Below are 8,758 nucleotides of genomic sequence, written 5' to 3'. Positions count from 1 at the left end.
AGTCCCAGCTACTCGGGAGGCTGAGGCAGGAGAATGGTGTGAACCCAGGAGGCGGAGCTTGCAGTGAGCTGAGATCCGGCCACTGCACTCCAGCCCGGGTGACAGAGCAAGACTCCGTCTCAAAAAAAGAAAAAAAAAAAATTGAGACAGTAGTATGATTGAGACAGTATGATCTGACAGCACCTGTGATATCTGCTGTGAGTTTTATCTACACGGCAGCTGCAGCTTAGGAAACACTCAGCCCGAACCTGCCGTCTGCGAAAAGAGCCCTTCCTGAGAGGCCTGTCAGGGGGTGGGAGGGCAGCTCTGGGGCCACCTGTCTGGGCTGCCATTTAGAGGTACTCAGTGACCAGGCAAGTTACTCAGCACCTCCCCATCTCAATCTCCTCTTTGTCAAATGGGGATTAAACAGTCCAGCAAGGTATGTCGGGGAGCTGGCTTGAATGAAGCGGTCGGATCCTGCGCCAGGCACACAGTTAATGTTAGCTACTGCGATGACGACCTGTGCTTTTCGGCTAAGAAGACTGAGACTTCAGTCACCTGCTAAGGATCAGCAGGGCTGTAATTCGAACGCACGTCAGCCTCACCAGCACTGTACGTCGTGACTGATTCCCAGCATCCATTTCACAGAAGACAGTAATTCTTCTCTGTCCTGATCACAAGTAACTTATTTTCTTGTACATCAAGCCTTTTCTGAATAAGGTACTGTATGGACCACTGTCATTTATTTTATTTTAGAGACAGAGTCTCCCGGGGTCGTCCAGGCAGGAGTGCAGTGGCTCAATCACAACTCACTGCAGCCGTGACCTCCTGGACTCCTGCGATCCTCCCATCAGCCACCAAAGTAGTTGAGGCTACAGGTGTGCAACCACCCCACCTGGATACTTGTTTATTTTTTGTAGAGGCAGGCTCTCCCTAAGGTTCCCAGGCTAGGCAAACTCCTGGGCTCAAGTGACCCTCCAACCTTAGTCTCCCAATGTGCTGGGATTACAGGTGTGAGCGACTGCACCCAGGCCACCGTCATGTTTTTATTGATTAATTAATTATTTTTTGAGATGGAGTCTTGCTCAGTCACCCAGGCTGGAGTGTAGCGGAGCAATCTCAGCTCACTGCAAGCTCTGCCTCCCGGGTTCACACCATTCTCCTGCCTCAGCCTCCTGAGTAGCTGGGACTACAGGTGCCCACCACTACGCCTGGCTAATTTTTTTGTATTTTTAGTCTTTCTCAGCTTGAAGACACATTAATTATTTTCTCAGCTAGAAGACATACTAATTATCGTTGCATAGAATTTTAGATGTAAAAAGTAGTTTCCTTAACTAAAAAAATATCCTGGGCCAGGCACAGTGGCTCATGCCTGTAATCCCAGCACTTTGGGAGGCCAAGCCGGGCGGGTCACTTGAGGTCAGGAGATTAAGATCAGCTTGGCCAACAAAACACGGTGAAACCCCATCTTTATCAAAACTACAAAAACTAGCCGGGAGTGGTGGTGCGCACCTGTAGTTTTTTCCAGCTAGTCCGGAGGCTGAGGCAGGAGAATCGCCTGAACCTGGGAAGCAGAGGCTGCAGAGAGTCGAGATCGTGCCATGGCACTCCAGCCTGGGGGACAAGAGCAAGACTTTGTCTCAAGAAAAAAAAAAAAAAAACCCCACAGTTTATTAATCTGCCTTATTGTCCTCTGCCTTTTAAAAATGTAAGAGAAGTCTGTTTGAGGCTTTGGGGGAGGTAGCTGTCAGTCAGCTGCACACCTAGCTGTTCTGGAGTGAGTCCAGGGCAAAGGCCACCAGCCCATGCGAGGAACAGCATTAGTAAAATTTTGCCTATTTACCCTAAACCAGAGCAGGTTTCCAAGGATGTCTAGACCGTGAACACCTGTGTGCATCTCCATCCGCCCACCTGGAGGCCAGACACACTAAGAGGCAGCTGGACCCGTTGCCTATTCAAAGCCACTTCAGATTCTGTACAAGTTACAGGGCCCTTGTCTTAAAGTATTTTCACACACATTGAATTAAGCAGTGCTCACACCAGGGAGAAGGATGCTGTGAGGCCGTCTGTTGGTGACAATCAGTTAGGGTTACTCAACCCGGCAGGATGATGCAAGAGAAAACAGTACCAACAGAAATCGCATCGTAAGAGGTAATTTTGGGGGGAAAAGGCAATTTTGTAAATTCTGTGTTGTCATTTTAACATGTACAACAGCATTATTTGTGCTTATTCTTCAATATTATACCTTTATACTCAAGAATCTAAAAAACTGTTTAAGACCCCCCTGCATGGCTGTCCTGGGGATTATGGCTAATGCATATTGGGTAACCTTGTCCCAGAATGCCTGTTCAACAAACCAGTTTGTCTCATTTCAGAGTGTTTTGCTATTTGGACATGGGGTATTCTTTTTCATCCCCCACTGCAAGCTCCACCTCCCAGGCACAAGGGATCCTCCCACCTCAGCCCCTCAGCCTCTCGAGTAGCTGGGACTACAGGCATGTAACACCATGCCCAGCTAACTTTTGTATTTTCTGCAGAGATAGGTTTTCCTCATGTTACCCAGGCTGGTCTCAAATTCCTGAACTCAAGAGATCTATCTACCTCAGCCTCCCAAAGTGTTGGGATTACAGGCGTCAGCCACCGCACCTGCCCAAATTTTTATATTTTTAGTAGAGACAGGGTTTCACCATGTTGGCCAGGCTAGTCTCGAACTCCTGGCCTCATGTAATCTGCCTGCCTTGGCCTCCCAAAGGGCTGGGATTACAGGCTTAAGCCACTAAGCCTGGCCAAAAATTTTTTAATTTTTAAAATATTTCTATGCAAAGAGCTTTATTAAAAGTCTTGAGATGGGCCAGGTGCAGTGGCTCACGCCCTGTAATCCCAGCACTTTGGGAGGCCGAGGCGGGTGGATCACGAGGTCAGGAGATCAAGATCATCCTGGCTAACACTGTGAAACCCCGTCTCTACTAAAAATACAAAAAAATTAGCCATGCATGGTGGCGGGCGCCTGTAGTCCCAGCTGCTCGGGAGGCTGAGGCAGGAGAATGGCGTGGACCCAGAAGGTAGAGCTTGCAGTGAGCCGAGATTGAGCCACAGCACTCCAACATGGGCGACAGAGCGAGACTCCGTCTCAAACAAAAAAACACACACAAAAAAAGTTTGAGATGGGCCAAGCACGGTGGCTCATACCTGTAATCCCAGCACTTTGGGAGGCCGAGGCGGGTGGATCACGAGGTCAAGAGATCGAGACCATCCTGGCCAACATGGGGAAGCCCCATCTCTACCAAAAATACAAAAATTGGCTGGGCGCGATGGCGCACGCCTGTAGTCCCAGCTACTAGGGAGGCTGAGGCAGGAGAATCGCTTGAACCCGGGAGACGGAGAACCTGGGAGGCGGAGATTGCAGTGAGCCAAGATCGCGCCTGCACTCCAGCCTGGGCAACAGAGCGAGAATCCATCTCAAAAAAAAAAAAAAGAAAAAAAAAAGATGAATACAGCCCAGGTAAAGGCTTTACAGGAATATAGCTTCTTTCTCAGTTAATTTAAAAAACATATGTTGACTGGTTTTGTGCATTTTTAAAAGTCCATTTATAATAAGACATTTATTACTTTTTAAGACAGAAGGCCTTGCTATGTTGCCCAGCATGGACTCAAACAATCCTCCAGCCTTTGCCTCCCAAGCAGCTGAGACTACTGATGCATGCCACCACACTGGGCTCATAAGAAATCTCTTATTTAAAGATCAAGAGAGAACTAACGAAATTTATTGCAATTTGCAAAAATTTAAAATCTCAGATTTTAATAGCAAGCCCTATTGCAGTAGCTAAAAGAACACCAAAATACTGTGTTAAAATGCCCTGAAAGCAAAGGGGAAAAACAGGCACTGCGTGAGGGCTACAAACTTGGCAACAGACGACAGAAATTACAGTCTGTACTCTTGGACCCAGAATTTCCTTCATTATTTGTCTTAGGGAAACCCTCTTACAATAAAACACAATCCTGTTTAATAAAGAAACATCCAATGGAACTGCACAGCAAAAACCCAAACATTTGCTCTGCTGCTAATCCCTCCCAATAACAGGAGGAGGAAAATAAAAGCCAGGCAGGGGTGCACACTCCCTCTGTTGAGCTGCAGTCACTCTTCCCGCCAGGTACCTGCAGCCTAGTCAGAGGTAGAGGCCTCTGACCTGCGCTCGCCTCCACCCCGACACTGATGTGGAGCACGTGGACTGGGCCTCAAGCACCTGAATTCAGCTCCTGCTTCTTCAAGAGTTAGAATAAGACGGGATATTTTGGTTCTGCAGTTTCACTAGAACACATTTCCACTCTACCTGGTGAAAAAGAGGCGGCACAGGGCAGGGAGAGCTCTCCCAGAAGTCAGCCACGCTCTAGAGACAGCAAGGAGGGCAGGGCACAGCCGCCGGGGCTGGCAAGTCCATCCCACCTTCCGACCTGCCAGCATCATGATTTCATAACAGGCACAGAACGCCTCCGAACACAGGCTGAGCACAGTGGCTCACGTCTATAATCCCAGCACCTTGGGAGGTCAAGGTGGGCTGATCACTTGAGGTCAGGAGTTCGAGACCAGCCCGGGCAACATAGTGAAACCCCATCTCTACTGAAAATACAAAACTTAGCTGGGAGTGGTGGCACGTGCCTGTAATTCCAGTTATTCAGGAGGCTGAGGCAGAAGAATCACTTGAATCCAGGAGGTGGAGGCTGCAATGAGCCACGATCACGCCACTGCACTCCAGCCTGGATGACAGGGCGAGACTCCATCTCAAACAAACAAAGAATGCCTGGGACACAGCAATGCAGACACTACGTGGTTCCGGACACCATCTCGTAATGATCGTTCCTGCTGGTGACACATGTTCAATGCAGAATACTTAAAGGGACAATAAAATTATAAATCCAAGAAAAATAAGGTTCATTCATATCCATATTCAAGGAATATTCACTAAGCACTCACATCACAAAAATTTAAAAATATCACTCAGGTTTAATATGTCAAGAATAAATGACAGCGTTCTCTGCCACAGAAATAAGTTTTTTGAAACCATTCATGTAAAACGTAGAATGATGTTGGAACAAAGTTAAATTCTGGCATATGCAGGTCTGTCCTGAAGAGGAAATTACTGATCAAGACAGAACTTCCCTTTTTCGTTGTTGTTTTTGAGACAGCGTATTTCTCTGCCACCCAGGCTGGACTGCAGTGGCACGGTCCTGGTTTGCTGCAGCCTCAACCTCCCAGGCTCAGGTGATCCCACCTCAGCCTCCGAGTAGCGGGGACTACAGCCACACGTCACCGCGTCCGGCTAATTGTTTCTATTTTTCGTACAGATGGGGTTGTGCAGTGTTGCCCAGGCTGGTCTTCACTCCCGGACTCTGGCAATCCACCTGCCTCGGTTCTCAAAGTGCTGGGATTACAGGCACGAGCAACTGCACCAGCCCAGAATTTTCAGAGACATGTCCCAAACCTGGTCTAAGCACTTGTTTCCTTAGAAAATGAGAAACTGGACGATCACTTGAGTCCAGGAGCTCAAGACCAACCTGGGGCTGGGTGGGGTGGCTCACGCCTGTAATCCCACACCTTGGGGGCCAAAGTGGGTGGATCACCTGAGGTCAGGAGTTCAAGACCAGCCTGGCCAACATGGCAAAACCCCATCTCTACTAAAAATACAAAAATTAGCCGGGCGTCATGGCAGGTGCCTGTAATCCCAGCTACCCAGGAGACTGAGGCAGGAGAATCACTTGAACCCAGGAGGCAGAAGTTGCCATGAGCGGAAATCGTACCATTGTACTCAAGCCTGGGTGACAGAGTGAGACTCCGTTCCCCCACCAAAAAAAAAAAAAAAAAAAAGGGCCGGGCACAGTGGCTCATGCCTATAATCCTAGCACTTTGGGAGGCCAAGGCTGGTGGATCACGAGGTCAGGAGATTGAGACCATCCTGGCTAACATGGTGAAACCCCCCGTTCTTTACTAAAAATACAAAAAATTAGCCGGGCATAGTGGCACGCGCCTGTAATCCCAGCTACTTGGGAGGCTGAGGCATAAGAATCACTTGAACCCGCGAGGCAGAGATTGCAGTGAGCTGAGGTCACGCCACAGGACTCCAGCCTGAGTGACAGAGCGAGACTTCATCCCAAAAAAAAGAAAATGAGATGCTGTCCTAATTTCTGCAATTTCAATGTGAAATATCAATGTTTGCAAAACTCATAAAAGTTAAAACAATTTTTATTTCTTTTTGTTGTTGTTGTTGAGACGGAGTCTCGCTCTGTCACCCAGGCTGGAGTGCAGTGACCGGATCTCAGCTCACTGCAAGCTCTGCCTCCCGGGTTTACGCCATTCTCCTGGCTCAGCCTCCCGAGTAGCTGGGACTACAGGTGCCCGCCACCTCGCCCGGCTAGTTTTTTGTATTTTTTAGTAGAGACGGGGTTTCACCGTGGTAGCCAGGGTAGTCTCGATCTCCTGACCTCGTGATCCGCCCGTCTCGGCCTCCCAAAGTGCTGGGATTACAGGCATGAGCCACCGCGCCCAGCCAACAATTTTTATTTCTAATGACCTATATCTATTGTCTGTCACGTACCTAGAATAAAGCAGAACAAACTTCCTCATTAATACACAATGCACCCAAAATTAACGCAAAGGGTGATGAGAGACAAAATCTACACTCAAGGTTGTTGGGTAATCTAATCCTTAAATCTTCTGGGTTGAACTGCCTGTGACTGATAACAGACTAGCTGCTAATCCTCTCCAGGGATGTCATTATCTGAGGGCTCCTGGCATGGCAGTCCCAGCTCCTAGATTAGGGGTAGCACTTTCATAAAACAAGACTATTACTGTTTTTCAGCATCTCTGTCACTTCTATTCAGGAACGAGGTGATAAGACACCTTTCATTTATTGCCTCCTTTTCTCTCCCAGCAGGCACGCAGGGGAGGCACCACTACCCTCATTTTACAGAATGCAGAGGCTCAGAGACAGAGCAGCTCCAACCCAGCCCCAGTCACGTGAGCCCCGATCTTGTCCTCTTTCATGAAGGTCTAGCACAGATTCTGCTGCCACAGTGGGAAAGCCTGCGGCGGGGCAGGAGGCGCGTCTGACAGAAGACTGTGCTCCCTGGATCCATCTCAGGACTTTGTGGCATGAGAATGTTCTAATCAGAACATTACAATGAGTTTCATTTTAGAAGCACTACTTTGTGGGTTTTGAGACGGAGCCTCGCTCTGTCGCCAGGCTGGAGTACAGTGGCATGATCTTGGCTCACTGCAGCCTCTGCCTTCCAGGTTCAAGCAATTCTCCTGCCTCAGCCTCCCGAGTAGCTGGGACTACACGCATGTGCCACCATGCCCAGGTAATTTTTGTATTTTTACTAGAGACAGGGTTTCACCATGTTGACCAGGATGGTCTCAATATCTTGACCTCGAGATCCACCCGCCTCGGCCTCCCAGAGTGCTGGGATTACAGGCGTGAGCCGCCGGGCCGGCCTGGCAGCACTCATTTTAACGGCCGCTTGGAGATAATCGGAGAGTTAGGGGTCTCTTCGCCACCTCTCGTGCAGGACTAGTCATCAAGTTTCATTTCTCTACAAATGGCTTCTTCTCACCCAGCCCAGTGACCCAGGGGCTGTCTCCGCGCTGGAGAAAAACTGCTTTCGTTTGCTGATACAGTTTACCTGCGACATTACGTGCTCCTAACTGGGTATAACATTCACCTTCCTGCCTGATTTCAGAAGCAAACTCCACCTTAGATAAAATTCTACCTTATCATGACTCCTCGCCCCACTGCATTTTAGTGACTCATTCAACAAACACCTACGGAACTGCTAACCCCAAGCATACACGTGAGCACCTCGCATCTGGGCTCTAAGGATAACAAAACCAGCACCTTGTACGGGGCTCTTCCTGGTGATGCCAGATACTTAGAAGAAACCTGGTCTAGCGAAGACTTGAGTTCGAGTTCCGGTTCTGACGATGATTAACAGGGAGACCCTGGGCAAAGCTGCTGGTCACAGGGGCAGCTGTACAACCGGGCTCAGCAGCAGCCACCCTCCAGGTGAGGGGAACTGAGGAACAAAAATGACTGAGAAACGTGCAGCGTCTGTTCAATCTCTGAACCACGTTAATACCACCATCTTTGGGGATGCAGGAAAGCCCTGAAGCCCACTCGCTCTGAGTTAATGTGGGCATGAGGTGGAGGTTGTGGAAAGGACGCCAGAGTCCTCAAGTCACCAAGCAGCCTCTGTTGCTGTCACAGCACCACAGCTGAAGGGCCTCGTGCTAAGGAGATCAACCACAGTCACTCTCCTGAATTAAATTCCACCTCACTCTACTTGATGACCAAATGTCACGACGGAGTATAAGAACTAGCACGTAGGGTTTTTCCTGGTAATCAAAGACAAAATTTCTAAAAGCATTATTACCAGTGGCAGATCTGACTTTTTATTTTTTTATTTTTATTTATTTGAGACTGAGTCTTGCTCTATCGGCCAGGCTGGAGTGCAGGGGTGTGACCTTGGCTCACTGCAACCTCCACCTCCCAGGTTCAAGGGATTCTCCTGCCTCAGCCTCCTGAGTAGCTGGGATTATGTATGCCCACAATCATGACCGGCTAATTTTTGTTGTTGTTGTTATTGTTGTTGTTGTTGAGATGGAATTTCGCTCTTTTTGCCCAGGCTGGAGTGCAGAGGCGTGATCTTGGCTCACTGCAACCTCTGCCTCCTGGGTTCAAGTGATTCTCCTGCCTCAGCCTCCCAAGTAGCTGGGATTACAGGC

The sequence above is a fragment of the Mandrillus leucophaeus genome, unplaced genomic scaffold (genome assembly GCF_000951045.1).
Source record: "Mandrillus leucophaeus isolate KB7577 unplaced genomic scaffold, Mleu.le_1.0 Scaffold41, whole genome shotgun sequence".
NCBI classification, from domain to species: domain Eukaryota; kingdom Metazoa; phylum Chordata; class Mammalia; order Primates; family Cercopithecidae; genus Mandrillus; species Mandrillus leucophaeus.
Note: the sequence above shows the minus strand (reverse complement) of the source record.